Source organism: Apis cerana, linkage group LG8, assembly GCF_029169275.1.
Source record: "Apis cerana isolate GH-2021 linkage group LG8, AcerK_1.0, whole genome shotgun sequence".
Lineage (NCBI taxonomy): Eukaryota > Metazoa > Arthropoda > Insecta > Hymenoptera > Apidae > Apis > Apis cerana.
The window spans coordinates 2999621-3015883 of NC_083859.1; the positions used below are offsets into that span (position 1 = coordinate 2999621).

General features: G+C 45.5%; 1 protein-coding gene and 1 non-coding gene across 6 annotated transcripts in view; one reads left to right on the forward strand and one right to left on the reverse strand.

Annotated features, from left to right (window-relative positions):
• Positions 1-16263, forward strand: part of LOC108004152 (uncharacterized) — a 107425-nt gene that overhangs the window by 19461 nt on the left and 71701 nt on the right. For 3 of the 5 annotated variants that reach the window (XM_062078096.1, XM_062078095.1, XM_062078097.1), the window contains exons 2-3: positions 11316-12866; positions 14912-15022. The gene's annotated coding sequence lies outside the window, so the exon portion shown is untranslated. Of the gene's footprint in view, positions 1-2857; positions 10591-11315; positions 12867-13141; positions 13454-14911; positions 15023-16263 lie in introns of those variants that run through there. The other 2 variants (XM_062078094.1, XM_028669915.2) reach the window with 2 other exon arrangements.
• On the reverse strand, positions 6518-6599 carry Trnas-aga (transfer RNA serine (anticodon AGA)). Its single transcript has one exon. It is a non-coding gene; the product is annotated as a tRNA-Ser (tRNA).

Consider the following 16263-nt stretch of genomic DNA (forward strand, 5'->3'; position numbering starts at 1 on the left):
TTACTTGATTTAGGTAAAAAGTGGTTTAAAATTAGGATTACGAAAAAAAAAAAAAAGAAAAGTATATCAAAATACCGGGGTCTCGACCAAAATTTAGAAAATTTAGTAAATTCAGTAGGAAATTAAATATGTTTAAATATACGGGATTAAAAAATGTACGAAATTGAACGTGAAATGTCAAATGTAATGTTAAATTACGATCGAACCGGATAAGATAAAATTTCGTTGGATGGCGGGTTATTTAAAAATTTACGCCTCTACTAAAATTATGTACCTGCATATTGAAACGCAGGAGTATATTGAAATAAGTTATCGTAAATTGAATTAATCGTTCGATACCTCATAATAAATTTCCTTCCTATATTTTCATCTTTACTTCGACTCTACTTTTTTCCTTTTTTCCATGGTACAAAAATTTCAAGGAAGATAGAAATAAACGCAAAAATTCACGCTCTAAATCATCGATCACGCATGAATCCTGGCAAGTGTCGGACAAATCGTCGCGTTAATTTGTCCGTTGTCCACCACCTTCGTATAATATTGCATATAAAGCAACTTTTGACCGACGAACTATACCAAGGATCAAGAATTTTCACAAACTCGACCAAACTAAACTCACTATGACTCCCTAAATTCCAAAGAGAAGAAGCACATATTATTTTCAACAAATTTTATCCCATCCCACTTCCGTATACTTGCTCTCTCCCAAAGCTATAATTAACCCTTTTTGGCGTCACTCAGTGTGCGCGGGATGGGCGCAATCACGTTGTCTCCGTGCTCGGGATCATAAAGCTTGCGGTGGGTCCCGGGACTTTTCAGCCTGCCGGCGCCACCCTCCGCGCCCTCGATAATCCCATAACGCTATAGCGAGCCCCTATTACGGATCCCCCGTGACCCCCGTGACAAGGCAAAGCCGGAGGGTGAGGGGGTTGGAACCACCCCGATGCTCCAGGCCGCGTGGCACGCTACCGTGAAACCGCCCTTGTCTTCTCGCCCTCTCCATCGCTCACCGCGAATCGATGGGGAGGCCCTCGAACCGTGACCTCGCTACACGATCACCCGGTATAGCGGCCACCCGTACGAATAGCCTTGGCAGGGAGCGTAGACGCGGTCGTCGAGTCGATCGGAACTTGGGCCAATTGCTTCGCGTCGATCCGAATGGTATTTTGGAACTGCGTTACTCTACGGCCACCCGGTATAGTAAACTGCTCGAGCTTCGAGCAGAATCGGAAAGGATCGAGTCAATGAACGACCGTGCACATACGCAGACGATCTGTGTGACGTGGATGGGAAGGTTGTTGCAGGATCACCCGGTATAACGATATAACACAATGATCCAGGGATGGCTCGGCTCGGTGTGGAAAATTGGATAATGAGTGAATGAATGAGAGGACGAATTGCCAGTGGACACGGAGATCTGACGGTGCTTTGGAGTCGTATTGTTAAAGGGTCACCCGGTATAGAATTTGATTGGACAACGAGTTTGTATGATCTCTACGATCTGTACGAATTGTCGATGGATGCAAAGACTGGGTGATGTTCTAGAACGATATTATTATATGGTCACCCGGTATAAGGAATGTATGTATACTCAATTCGTTACGGAAAAATTGGAGCTCAACGAATGACTTGTGTCATTACGTACACGTAGATAATCCGTGAATGGACGAAGAGGAGGTCTTGGTCTTGCTTTGCTGATCGTGTTGCTGTAAAGTCACCCGGTATAAAAGGAACTGTGGATGGTTGGTCCACAGTTGGACGCTGGAAATCTGGAAATTGAATCAACGGAACGACGACTTATCCGTATCCGTGAGTTAATCGATGGAAACTTGCTCTCGAACTGAATTACTATAAGATCGGCCATATGGATGGCTCACAGTCCGAGGCGGACGAATTGGACATCGAATCAATGAGCAACGACTCGTATTGGCACGTGACGAAACGAATTGTGAATGGGAAACTTATGCAAGGTTCAAACGACGATTTGGAGATGATATCGAATGATCGAAAATAGAGAGGGTGAGAGGGGGAACCTTTTAGTTTCGTTCGAGACTGAAAGGTAGACGCGATTCTTATTCCTCTTTCTAGTTCGAGATGTATTATTATTATTTACAATTTCGAAAAACTTCTGCAAATCAACTTGGGAATATTGAAAAGGGGATCGAATCGAACCAAAACTTGGAAACCGATCTCGAAATACGGGATCCGGGTTGGGTTAATCCGCGAAAGACTCGAGCTCCCTTTAAGAAGTTTCCAGGTGGGGGAACCAACGTAGCGGAGCCAACGTAGCGATAGGGACTTTTATGTTTTATCATAGCCGCGGAGAATGACTAATTGCCCTGCTTAGAGTCCGCGAGAAGTCGAGCGAGGGGCGAGGGAGGGAGGGAGAGAAATTTACGATAAAGCGACTTTAATTTTGATTCATGGCACTCCTTCCTCGTTCGAGGAAGAGGAACAGCGGGGACGAGGGAGGGGAGGGAAAAAAGGATTTACCCTCCTCCTCCCGAGGAGGCGACTCCTCCCGTCCTCGACGACGGGAAAGTCGAAGACGAGTCAAGAGCTGGAGGGGGAGGGGGAGGTAGGTAGGTGTTGGCAGCGGGGCGCTCGAGGGCTGTTTATCTCCGCCGCCTTGCGGTGGTGGACTCCCTTTCGAGGTCGATATTAATTGACGCGAGATTAGAGCGGCGTTTATTTCAGTCGGGCTTAAGCGGGCCCCGCGTTAAACGAAAGATGATTCAATTGCGTGATTAGCTCCGGGTGACGTGAAATTGTGGAAGCTTGGCTCGGATTAATTGGTCGGCGTGTATTCTGGGAGGGAGGGGGGAGGGAAATTGTTTCGCGATTATTTTCCATTCCGATGGAGGGAAAGGATTCTTTTCTTTTTTTTTTACAAACAAGATTTTTACCCGATCGATAAGATCGACACGTAATGTTATTTGGGGCGGGATTACGATTCAGTTTCTCAAATTCGATCCTTTCGAGGAGGATATTTTCCAATTCTGGAAGCTGGACGCACGTACATTATGCAATCTTACGTGAATAATGCCGGTTTTGCCCGGGGAGGGGGGAGGGGAGGAGGCCGCAATCGTTGGACGATTTTTCCTCGGGTCCTCAAATCCCAAGTTTTACGCGCTCGTTTATTGCACCCACGTTCGAATGTTACGTATGAATTATTTAACGCGTTGTCCATTAATTAACGGCGTTGCCCGATAGCCCGGCGTTGACAGCTTGAAATAATCCATGGATTTTATGGAAGAGCGGCCGCCACCAGGTTTCATGGGCGGGGAAATGGACCGTTCTCGCGATGAGCGTAGCTTCGGTTTTTCACCTACGATCTTGCCCCTCCCCTCCCGACACGATTGGCCGAATTAAAAATTATTATTATTGTTATTATTAATATTTTTAATTTTATCGAGAGGCGTGAATTTTTTATCGGGGTCGATTGATCTTTTTTTTCTTTTTTCTCTTCGAAATTTGAACGAATTAAATTTTTGTTTCCTTTCTTTTTTTTTTTTTTGTCGGTAGGCAGGTTACATAAAAATATATAGCTACAATTTGTAAGGATTTTTGGGTATTACTTTCGATCGTACGCGAAATATTTATCGTGTGAAATATTTCTCTTTCTTTTTTTTCCTTTTTTTTTTCCAAATATTAATTAACGAGATATCGCGCAAAGATAATTAAGAATTGTCCACTCGCTTTATACGAAATATCGCTTTATCGCTTGCGATAATCGTCCACGAAGAAAATATTTACGAATCGACAGATGAGGCGATCGCGCTATACTCGCCAAACGATGAATTTTTAAAAACGATCGATAGATCGTTTTTAAAGACTCGAATTAACTCTCTCGCACCTCTCGGTGAGCGAATGGAGGGGATGTGTGCGAGTGGCCTAAGTTGAGGGGAGAGGTGTTGATTTTGGCGGCGAACGAAACTACGGGACTGTGGCGGGTGTTTGGATGTGGTGCACGCCGTGGCTTCGTGGTCGAGGGGGAGAGTCGACGTCGCCGAGAATATCGATCCCTTCGGCCACGATTTTCCTCCACGATACATTATTTTCCATACCACGATCTCTCGACCTTCCTGTCTATCTCGGACGGATCTCTCATCTTCAAAATTTTCTCATTACCTTTTCTTCCCTTACTCCGTCACTTGATAATCGGACTAAGAATAATAATCGGCGTGCGTGTTCGAGCGAAAGACTAGCGTAAAGAAACGAACGCGAAGAGGGAATAAATTTAAAATTTTTGGAGAGACCTTCCGTCACCTTTCGACGAGGTGGTTTCGAACGCGATGAATCGAAGAAAGATGTTGGAGAGGGAGGCGTGTGGGATCGGATGGGTGTGGGGGGCGTAAATGGGCGAGGCTCTTAATTAAAATGTTTAACACAGCCGCCGAGGGCGTACGACGTCGAAACGCGAGACTTAATTAAATTGGTTATGACAATAAAAATAGAGGCGGGAAGGAAGGAAAGAATGAAACCGAGTAAGACGGCCGTAGGAGGAGGAGGGGGAGGAGAAACTGGTTGACTGGTGGAAAGGAGAACGAGAGAGTGCCTGCATTGCCGAAAGAGGTGGAGAAAGAGAAAACGTGGAACCGCGCACCAGAGAGTTTCTCGGATCTCTCGGAGAAGAGAGATTGCGTCGTTTCCGTTTCGTCTCCTCTATAAAAAATGAATTTCGAAAAAGAAGAAACAGATACATCTATGAACCGCGTTTAATTCGACGCAGAGAGAGAAAGAAAGGGAAAAAAGAAACAAGGAGAAGAAAGATTTCTGCCGAGGAAAGAGATAAAGAGGAGCAAAGGGAGAGGGAGAAAGGAAGAAGTTAAATATATCGGATAGAGGGAGCGATAGAAGTGGTGCCGAAGTGTCATTCCAGTTTTCCTCGGTCTGGCTTCGCGGCCAGAAAAAGAAGGAAAGGAGAAAGAGAGAGAGAGAGAGAGTGCGGTGGCGCAGGATTTGCGAGACGTCACTGCGAAAATACGCGCAATTGAACTTTTCAACCCCCGTCTCCCTCCTCCCTCCTCCCTCCCCGGGCCCTTGGCTCTCTCCTTTGTCACGCCACCCTTGTTCGCTCCGTCCCGCTCTATTTGCCACCCCCCGCCGGGTCCATCATCCCCGTACACACCGTGGACGGAGCACCGTGAAGGGGTCGCTTCACCCCTGGCTCGTCGCGTCTCGTGAACACGAGACGGGGGAGATGATGGCGGATTTTCCAAGCCTTGGATTCCTTCTTTCCTTCTTTCCTTCCTTTCTTCCCCTTCCTTCCTCTCTCGAGGATCGCCTCCCTTCTTCCAACGACTCTTCGATTCTCGCTAATCGCTAAGACACTTAACAATGGTGCGTCCAGGGAATTAGAGGAATTTGAGGGAAAAAAAAGGAGAAAAAAGGTGATCTGTTTGATCCTTCGTGTAATGTAATCATTGTCACGTGTAGAGAGAGAGAGAGAGAGAGAAATTTCTTTTGGAGAGAGGGAGGTAAAAATTGGGCTTATCGCGGGGCGAGCATCTCGCCGTTAATCTCGGTCAATCTCTCGGCGGGCGAATCGGCGGTGGAAAGGGAGGAAGGAATCCCCCGATGGTCGGAACGTCTGATCGGTCTCCACGACGAGGGTAACGACGGCCATTTTATTTTCCCGTGGCGCTCCTTTCTCTCCCCCCCTCCTCCATTTCCCTTTTTCCTTTTTCCTTTTTCACGGCCACGCGCAACCCCTCGAAGCGGAGAGGAAAGGTGGTGGGGTAAGGGTAAGGGTGAAAGATTACGAAGGAAGCCGGGAACGACGGGATCAAGGCGAGAGAGGCGATCGTAGGAATTTCTCCTTGACACAGATGTCGGATAAAGGAATCGTGGCGGCGCGGCGCGGCGGCCGCCATCGAGCGAAACGGCGTTCGGATATCGATCTTTTTTTATCGTGGAGGGAAAGAGACATATATATATAGAGAGAGAGAGAGAAGGAGATTGCACTCGCTCCTCTCGTCGATAATCTCGTACCGTGCGTTTCCCCTGTTCGTTCTCGGATCGAGGATCGATGCCTGACTTTTTTTTTTTTTGAGAATTTTGGAAAAGGAAGGATGGTTCTTTTTTAACAGTCTCTGAAGAAGAATCGAATGAAGTTTTCTTTTTTTTTTTTTTTTGGAGAGAAAATTTATTGGATACGGAAGAAATTAGGAACGAACGAAGCGACTCTTTTTCGAAAAGAGAATTTTGGTAGGTGGAATTTTGAGAAGGGAGAAGGAGGAGAAAGGTGATGATTCTTTTTAACGGTTTCTGAGGAGGAATCGTTTCTTTTGAAGTTTTCTTTTTTTGGAAGGGGGAGTTTATTGGACAATTGTGGATTAATGTGAAGGCAATTCTTCTTCGAGAAGAGAATTTTGGAAAGAAAGTGTTACGGGCGAGGAAGAATTTTGATTTGATGATTTACTTGTGATTACGATTTTGGGAAGATGGAGAAAAGAAAATGATGAAATTATTGTGAGCAGTGCGAGTAGAAAAAAAATTTGACTTCGATCCTCGACGCAGTCGGTAGGACTCGAACCTACGCTCCCAGAGGGAATCTGATTTCTAGTCAGACGCCTTAACCACTCGGCCACGACTGCTGCAAAAACACGTCTATCCATCCGACAATTAGTCGACGTGGAACATTTTCCAGATATATCGTTCGAATCGATCGCAAATCTAACGTTTCTAACGTTGATCCTATCCTCGAAAAACGAAAAATCAATCCGAAATTAAATTCTCCCAATCTGTCACGATCCAACATAATTTTCCAACTCCAATTCTCGTATTAATAAAAATCGGTTGCCAGCTTAAACCCTCCGATTCGAATTCTTTTCGATGGAAAAATCCAAAATCGATCCATTTCCAAACTCCAATTCCTCCTGACTAATGAAACAAAAAATGGATCCATCCAAATTTCCAAACCGTTCTTCGATCGTTCGGAAGAAGGAAAGAACCCAAGATCCAAGAATTCAAATCTCGATCATGGGCGAAAATCGGTCGCGAACGATCATCCTCCATTAGCCCGATCGTTGACGATAACGCGCCAGATTCTGGCCCGGCACGGTTGCGTCTTAATTAAAATTAATTGTCCCGGCCGCGTACCCTCGTAAATCATAATAACCGGGGGAGGGGGAGGGCAGAAACTTATGGATGCGCCGCGACGCTACGAGCGGATCTTTCGTCTCGATCGCCGATCGATGGTTAACCCCCAGCCTGCTTCGAATCCGGGACTCCTCTCGGCGGACAGTGATTGATCGTGGAAGGATTCGGTTTTCCTCGGCGAGGCGAGGCCGATCGAAGGCGATCCCCGTTTTCCTCTGATTCCTGAATCGATGATAAACATTCCGTGTCGAATTTTTTTCTTTCTTATTCTTTCGTGGAGAGACACTTTCGTATTTTGCGATACGAATAGGAAAGGAGAAAGGTAGAATTGGAGACAGGCTTTTCGTTTTTTGATCGTTTCTCTTTTTTTTTTAGGGAGTATCAAAAGTGAGAGAGAGTTTGTTGGAATGAAATCGATCTTTTTCGAGTCGTCTGATTTTTTAAAAGTTAATAATCGGATCGAAGTGAACGATCTAATAACATTTGATCGAATATTCGTTTGAAATTAGATTGTTGGATAAAATTTAAAAGATGGAGTTTATAAAGTAGATTCTCCGATGCGAGCAGTTATTTAAAGTTACTCGTAATTATAATGAATGTACAGTTAAAATTCCAGAAGGTTTACTACGAGAATCTTCCATTCTTGCGTTGCTTCCTTCTTTCTCTTAAGCAAGGACGAAGCCTTAGCTTACCTCGCCTTGAGAAGGATCTTGTCGAATTTTGAAAAGATTATGGTAAGACAGGTAAGAAACCGGGAGTGCGGCGCACAATCAAACGTCACTTCTCAAACGATCCTTGGAAAAGTAGCGAATTTACAACTCGTCGCGTCGTTGAGAATGCCCTTCCCCTTGTAAAAACATCCACCACTTGCTTCGTCCGCTCGGACGAAACAAAGCGAGCGCGCCGATGCAACAGTCGCAGGGAGAAACAGAGAAATCCCTAGATCGCTTAAACTCCACAAATTTACTGATCGTGCAACAAACTAAACAACTGTTCGTTTTCACGATAAAAAAGGAATTCCACAGGCTAACGAAACGCTACTACGCTAAGAAGATGGAAATACGAGAGAAGGATTTACCTTTTCAGGATTACGATGGAAAAATGCCTCCCGCGAATTATCGACGTTGTTGTTACGCAATGTATGCACGGCGTTGAATCGAAACGCGTTAGCCACTCCCACGAGACCTTTGGCTGGCCATGCGTCGCGGCGAAGGCAAATATTATTCGAATTCCGCGTGCACACCCGCCATTAGGCCATCGCTCCCCGTTAATCTCTCGGCCGGCTAACGAAACGCAGGGGGAGGAGGGCCCTGCCCGTTATTAGCGCCGAATTTAGAATTAAGCGTGTGCCACCCCTTTTGTCTCGAGGAGGGGGGGGAGGAGGAGGGGAAGCGTCGTCCGTGGAACAATGCCGAGGGAGAATAATTCTTTCACCGCCGCGACGTCGACTTAATTCGCAGGACCGCTTTTAATTTCCATTTTCCTTCTCTCTCTTCTCGCCCGTCCGCTCTTACTTCTCTTCTTCTTTCTCCACGATCCATCGAGTTAATCGCCGCTCGATGGAAAACGATTCGGAACGTATATCGAGGTCTATTATTTTTCTCTTCTTCTTTTCCTTTCTTTCTTTTTTCCCTCTCTTCATTGAAGCACGACATCGTTGCCTCTGTCGTCGATTTTTGAAAAATTTTTTTGCGCGTAACGGAGAAAATTGAATCTTTCTTGGATTTGTTATCTCGTGAGGTATAATTTTCCTCGAAGTAATACCTCGTAAACTCGCGAATTTTCCCTTCTACTGGGACCTTCATCCCAAATGCGAGTAATAAAGGATGACCAAGCTTGCTTATATATATATATATATATACATATATTGTTCTCCCAAATTTACACTGGTATTCCAAATCATTTTCAAGTTCGTTCTCAACGATATTGATCCGAGTAAATCGTATACTCGGATGCAGGGGGAAAAAAGAAGAGGAAGAGAACGGCGGTGAGATGTACATTAAAACACGAATTCTGCTTTCCATGGAAGGAATCCTCTCCTCTCCTCTCGGCAGATACGCCAAAGGTCGTATCCTTTCTCACGCGACTCCGCCATCCCTGCCTGGATCAAACCAGAAATTACCCCTTTCCTTGGATCTTCTCTGGAAGAGGAAGATATTCAACCCCTACGACGAGAAGAGCGAGCAGGTTATGCACCGATGCTCGCTTGACCGTTGTCCACTTTCTCAGCATCTCTCCCTCCTTCTCCCCCTCCCTCCGTCCCGTGAGAATCGTAGAAAACTGGTCCAGAATGGTCGCGCGGGGAGGGAGGACGTCGGTTCGGTGTTTTCGTTGCACCCGTGTGCAAGGAAGGGGGGGACCAACGTGGCCCCGTGGAAAAATGACGTTCAGTCGTGGCTCGGCTCTCGCCTCCAGCCAACGAATCGTCTCGAAATCATCTCGAAAATTTTCTTCCTCTTCTTCTTCCTTTTCGCGTCGATCGCGATTCGACGCAGCGGCCGTTTCGTCGGATCCATTCCATTCGGATTGGCGCGCGCGTGCAAGGAGCGTGTGCCGGCTCGGTTGGGAGGGGAGCGGCGGATAAGAGCGGCGGAGGTCGAGGGAGGCGAGGCGCCGAAAGCGCGCGTAGCACGCCGATTACCGCTAATTGCCTCTCTAATTGACCCACATTCGCCTCGCCGTCGAGGCGAGGCCGACGTTTTTCGAGTCTCGACGCGCCTGTACCTTCGGAGTGGAGAAGGAGGAGGAGAAGAAGGAGGAGGAGGAGATAGAGGGAGAGAGTTTAGGAGGAGAGAGAGAGAGAGCTTGTCGATCTTATCGAATTTTAACCACCCGCTTGGAAATTTGAAAATCCCTCGAAAAATATCGAACCTTTGGATCTCCCTCCCCCTTCCTCCCTCTTATTTTTCCCTTCCTACGTAATTCTTCCCTGGCCCTTCCCCTCCTCTAATTATTACCGTTAATTTATTAAGCGCGTACGTCGGCTTTAAAAGCGAAAAGCCTTGCTCCGTTTCCTTTAAGCCAATTCGTTCGACCGAAACACACTTCCCGAGTGATCCATCTTAACGTAATTAACCGGTTATACGTCGAGCAGTTAGCGGTCGACGTTCTTCAACTCCCTCTCGTCTCTCTCTCTCTCTCTCTCTCTTTTATTTTTTTTCTTTCTTCCTCTTACCTCCTCCTCTTGCCTCTCGTTTCTCACCTTGTTCCGGGTCATTGTGCCGGTGGATAGAGGAGAGAGGAGATTCCAAGATTCGGATGAAGGAGAATTTTGTTGGCGAGAAGGTGGGACGGTGATTCGTTTCTCGATCGGGGGAAAGAGAGAAGTGAAAGTGAATTTTGAGATTCTTCGAGTGATCTTGTGCGCGGGGGAGGAATTCTTCTATTAATTTTTCCCCCGATCCTCCGTAATTTTGGAAACAACTGGCGTCCGTTGGATCGAGAAAACAAGTTGGATCAATTACGATTCTTTCAACCGAAGCTCGGGTAAGTGGATGATCGAATCGTGAAGATCTCTTTATTTCTTTCTTAGGAAATATATATATAAATATATATCGTTTTTGGAAGGATCGAAGGGGAGGGGTGGGGGAGGAAGAAAGTTTGAAATTTTTTTCGAAATTTAACGAACAAGAAATTAGATGGAAGGATCAAAAATTCGAGATTTCCTCGCCCTGGATTTTCCACGCGCCCGATCCAAGATCAACACGGTCGGATAAGTGGCTTCCGTTAGCCGGCGGATCCCGGAGCAAGAAAAAGAATCCTGGTTTCCTGTACAACCCCATCCATCTCTGGCCAGGATGTTCCCACCCCCTGCTGCTAGCAGCAGCGGTGGTAGTAGTAGGAAGTCGCCAGTTACCTCTCTCCCTCCCTTTCTCTTTCTCTCTCTCGAAGAAGAAGAAGAAATTCGCGAAAATTTCACGACCCTTCTCCCTTCGAACGGAACAAATTTTGTCCACAGCCTCCCCTTTTTCATTCTTTTAAACCTTTTTCGAGAAAAGGGAGAGAGAGAGAGAGGTCTGCGTCGTTTCACTTTTCTCCAAGAAGGAAGGAGGAAAATTGATCGAAAGGAGGGAATTTTGGGAAAGTTTTGAGGCGCAAGATTTGTGTGAAGAAAAGAAAAGAAGGAAAGGAGAAAAGCGATTATCGTTGCTTTATTTTCTTTCAAACGGTTCATCATCCTCGAACTGATGGGTGCAATATTTAATTTGCAGGAACGAATGTACGCGCATCGAGAGGGGAGGAGGAGAGCTAGGAAGAGAGGACAGAGAGCATCTCCGGGGATAAGATCGTCCCCCCTCTCCACCGTTCGTTGCGCGGGAACTTTGATACCGGAAACGAGTCGAGAAGAAGACATCGAGGGCGCAATCGTGCGGATAAACGGGACGGGGCGCTACGTCACGCCGGGCGTTTCAACTTTTACGGATCTCGCCCCGTGACGGGGTGTGCGCGTCAAGAGGAGGGTTGTATGGATTTTTGCGCGCCCCCTTCCCCTGCGTGTGCACGAGATCAAATTTTATCGCCTTCCACGCCGATCACGCTTATAATATTTAACGTTGCGATCTTACTCTCCTCCTCCGTTCTTGTCATCCTCTTTTTCCCTTTTTCCTTTTCCGCGTAGCTGCGATCGATCGATGGAGTAATTTCGGTGATTATCTTTCCACTCCTCCTCTTTTTAAGCCGAGCAATCGATTCTTTTTACGAAGCAAAGTTATCATTGTTGATTGTTACGTTTGAACATAGAAGGAATCGATCGGAAGGGAGGAATTTCCAAATCTCTCATTTCTCGGGGATCTGATCTCTATCTTGTAATTTATTTCCCTTTGTTGATTCGATTGTTTCTTTGAAAGAAAGAGAAAAAAAAAAAAGAAAGAAATAGTCCCTTCCTCTCTCTCCCTCCCTCCCTCCCGTCTTTCAAAATCCGCCCGAGAAACCATCATTCCCTTCTCGAAACTCGTTATTACGCAACCCCGAGAACGTCAAAGCAAATTGGCTGTGACGTCGGTGTCGAAACATATTCCGAAAAAATTGTGACGTGGGTGATATTACCTTGATATTTTTTCGAAAAAATTAGAGAAAAATATTCCGTTGAAAAAAAAGCGTGTCTCTCTCTCCCCCATCTTTTTTCGTCCTCGGGGGAGGGGGAAAAAATAGCTCGAACGTCTTTAAATTTCTAAAAAAAGAAAAAAAAAAAAAGAATATCAAGGAGACAGGATAATTCGATACATTTTGGACGTAAAGGTACGTTTGGAAAATTACATTACGAAAATATTCGCCCGTTTCAAATTTCGTTCGCTCGCTAAAAGCTGCAGCTACTCTCTGCACCCAGGTTGCCGCACTGATGAAAATTTCTTTCCAACTTTATAATAAAAGCCACTTGCGCTCTTTGTCAAATTGTTCTTTCAAAAAAAAAAAAAGATCTCCAAGATCGATTTTAAAATTGGTTTTCGGAAAAAGGATCCGAGATAGATTGTTTCCTTTCCTTTTATAAATCCGATCAGAATTCCGGCTACGCGCGAAAATTCATCAAATTTCCCTCGAAATCGAACGCCTACCCTCCTCTCCTCGTTTCATTATTATTAGTAAGATGTTCCAGAGTAACCTTTCCCACGTGACCAACTTTAGAATTCCAGGTACGTTCGTACCCATGAGCCCGGGAAAGAAAGAAGAATAGTGTGGGAGACTCGACGGAAGGACCGACTCCACCCTCAAAACTCATTAAAAGTGTCGCTTTTGCCCCAAACCGTCGAACGTCTTTATTTCAGGTGAGCCAAACGTATTCCAACGTTACTCCTAAAAATCACCTCTCTCTGTATTCTCTTCCTCTCCAAGAATACAAAAAGAAAAAAAAAAACCTCCCTCGTTGATTATCATTATTATTCCATCCTTGATCGAATCTTATGCGTGTCGATCTCATTAATATTCCAAAACTTTATTATCATCGCTATTATTATCATTATTCTATCCTTGATCGAATCTCTCGATACATATACATATATACATATATATATCGTGTGAATTTTTACCGAATTCGTCCCAGAAAGTTTCAGGCGCGAGAGAGAAGAGGAAGAAGGAGAGGGAAGGAGGTTCGGATCTCGAGCGTGGGGCGATTGGACGCGGGCCAGGGCGTAAGTGTACACGCGGCCGTGATTGCGCGAGGAGAATGTAATTAGTGACGGGACGTTGGCGGCGATCCCTACCCGCGGCTTGCTGGCCTGCGCGATATCCGGGACAAACTCGGCGGGAATCCGTGGAGCCCGGGACTGTGTGGCTGTTTGCGGAACGTTTCCGTGCGATTATGCGCGCGGCTAGGCCCGCCGCGAGTAAGCTGTTGAACCGAGCCGCCGCCAAGGTGAGAGCCTCGCCTCTCTCTCTGCCCCTGTGCCTGTCTCTTTCTGGCCCCGGAATGGAATATCTCTTGTTCTCGCGTTCCGAGTTGAAAAGCCGCGCTTTCATCTTTTAATTATTTCGTAACGTATTCGTAACGGGTGGTGTTTGGGGATCGTTGTGGATGGAAATATGGATAAGTTGATGAGGATCTTTTTTTTTAATTTGTTTAGCTAATAAGTATATACGTGTTTTGAACGTGTTCGAGTTTAGGATATAGGAGTAAGGAGATGGATGGTCGACGATTGTTTTTAGCGTGTAATTTTATTATCGTGTCTGAGATTTTGTCGAGGATCGTTCGTTTTTAATTGAGCAATTTAGAATGTATCGTGTCGAAATTTTGATAGTTGTTGGCTAGTTTTTAACGTGATTTGTTAATAACAGTGTTATAGCAATGGTGGCGCGCTTTTAACAATAATATCGAAATTTTGTGGAATCGTTAGGGAATAAGTATATAAAATAAAGATTGGAATTTTTACGATTGTTGTAATGCAATTCGTTAGCAATGGTGCGTTTCAGAGTCGGATAGGCTTTAATGTCTATCGAAATTTTATGGAATCGTTAAGAATTTTAATAATATATTTTCAGAATTGGATAAGGTTTTAACGCAATTTAGAATACGTAAAGCGAAGATTGGAATTTTGTTGGCTAGTTTTTACTATAATTTAGAATATATTGTTAGGGGATAAGTATAAAATAAAGATTAGAATTTTGACGATTGTTGTAATGTTATTTGTCGCCAATAACGTGTTTCGGAGATTAGATTTTTAACACATACCGAAATTTTATCTCCGTTAAAAATCTTAATAATATATATTTCAAAATTGGATGGATTTTGATGTAATTTATTAATATTTTATTGCTTGGAAATTTTCCGGAATGTGGTATAAGAAGATGGGAATTTTGCGGGCTAATTTTTTCTCCCTACCAGATAGATCGATGCAAATAATTTTAAAATTCGAATTCGAACACTTAATATTCCAAGTTGGTCGAAAGTATTCGAGGATATGGGAGGATTAAATCGACGATTCGTCGTCGAGCCTCGGTAAAACCTCGATTAATGGCGCTTACTCGTGGCCTCGATCGGGGTCACGGTTATCAAGGGTCTTGTTTATCTCATCAACCATTGCATAACACGCAACGACGATTAATAAATACAAAATTATAGGAAAATATGAAAAACCTCCAATTATCCCACCAATATCTCGATTATATATATATATATCTAAAAACTTTTCGTACCGATGTTATATATATATATATATATGTATATGATGGCGTATTAAAAATTTCTCGTCGACAGCGAAGGGTTGATCCACCCACGAAAATGTAAAACAGCGGAATGCGAAAGTAAAGTTGGACGATTTATCGATCGGTTCCGTTAAACGTTACCGCTAACCGAGTCGCTTTTGTTTTTCGACAGCGAGGCGAGCCATTATTCTTCTGGAGGAGTTGCGGAGATCAGCGGGCGAGAGGATTTTGCGACTTGGAAACATTTCTGAGGAGGGAGGGAGCGACGTCTGTTTAAGTGGGGGTAAGTGAGTTTCCGCTTTTACCGTTCTTCCCGCGAGAAATGTGTGCTCGATTATTATTTATCGTCGAATTATCGTGATATCTCTTTAAAATTTTCATCGTCGAAATTGATGGTTGATCAATTAATTTGAGCGATCAGCGACAAAGGAGGGGAAAACACGGTTTGCGGGAAAAGTGAGGAGAGGTAGAAGGAAAAAAGAGGAAGAAAGAAATTTGTTTCGAGTCCTTCGATAAGTTCGTCACTCGACAATGGATATCCACCCTAAACAAAATGTATTAGGATCCTTAAAAGCCCTCAGGTAACCCAGTCCCTGGGAGCAGGGAGCGCGTTGCACGTGCTTAGCGGATTTTCTTTGTTGTGTCGGCGATACGCAAGGTGGCCAAGAAGCTGCAAGGTGTCGAAGGGTCTCGTCCTATTCCCTTGTTTAGATCGTTAAACGATGACAGGGGACGGGGCGTAATTAGCCCGGTCCCGACCTTCTTTCGCCAACTTCAACTTTTCCCTTCCGAATCATTGAAAATATTTGCGAAACTCCGTCCGGAAAAAAAACGGACCGCTCGAAACCAATTACTCGAAATTACCTCGCCTTACCTCCTCCCGCCCCACCCACGGGTTAAAATTAAAACACGGATCGGATCGGTTCCGTCGATTCAATCCTCTCTGTCCAACCTCTCTGTTTCCCCGACGTCGCCCCGACGATCAAGGGACCAAGTGTCGCCCCGTCATCCCGAGAATTAATCCCAAAAAACGTTGTCGCCGCGCGTCAAAGCCTCCCTGATTGGTGGCCTCGATGGCGGCCTCCGGTTGATTGGTATCATTGTCGAGGGAGGGAGTTTTTAGGGAGATTTTATGCAGCGGCCCGTGTGCACCACCGACTTCCAGCTTGAATACCGAATCAGCCGTCTCTCTCCCTCCCTCTCTCTCTCTGGAAGGAGAAAGAGGGAGCGAGAGAGAGGCCCGAACGGGGATCGAAGAAGGTTGGACGAGAATGGGGAGGAAGCGGAGAGAAAGGGAGGCGGAGGGTTGTACCGGTTTCGTGGGCTACGCAGGCCCCGGTAACAGTGGAACGGAACCCTCTTCTTCCCCATCCCTATCCGGCATTTTAATAATCCGGGCCGGCTCCCTTCGGGGAGAGCAGCCCGGACAAGGATGCAGCGCAGCTGGACTCCTTTTTGCCTCGTGCCCGGTGTTAAGGGGGTACCGCCCTCCCACTGCGTGTTCATCTCGCGTACCCTTCTCTT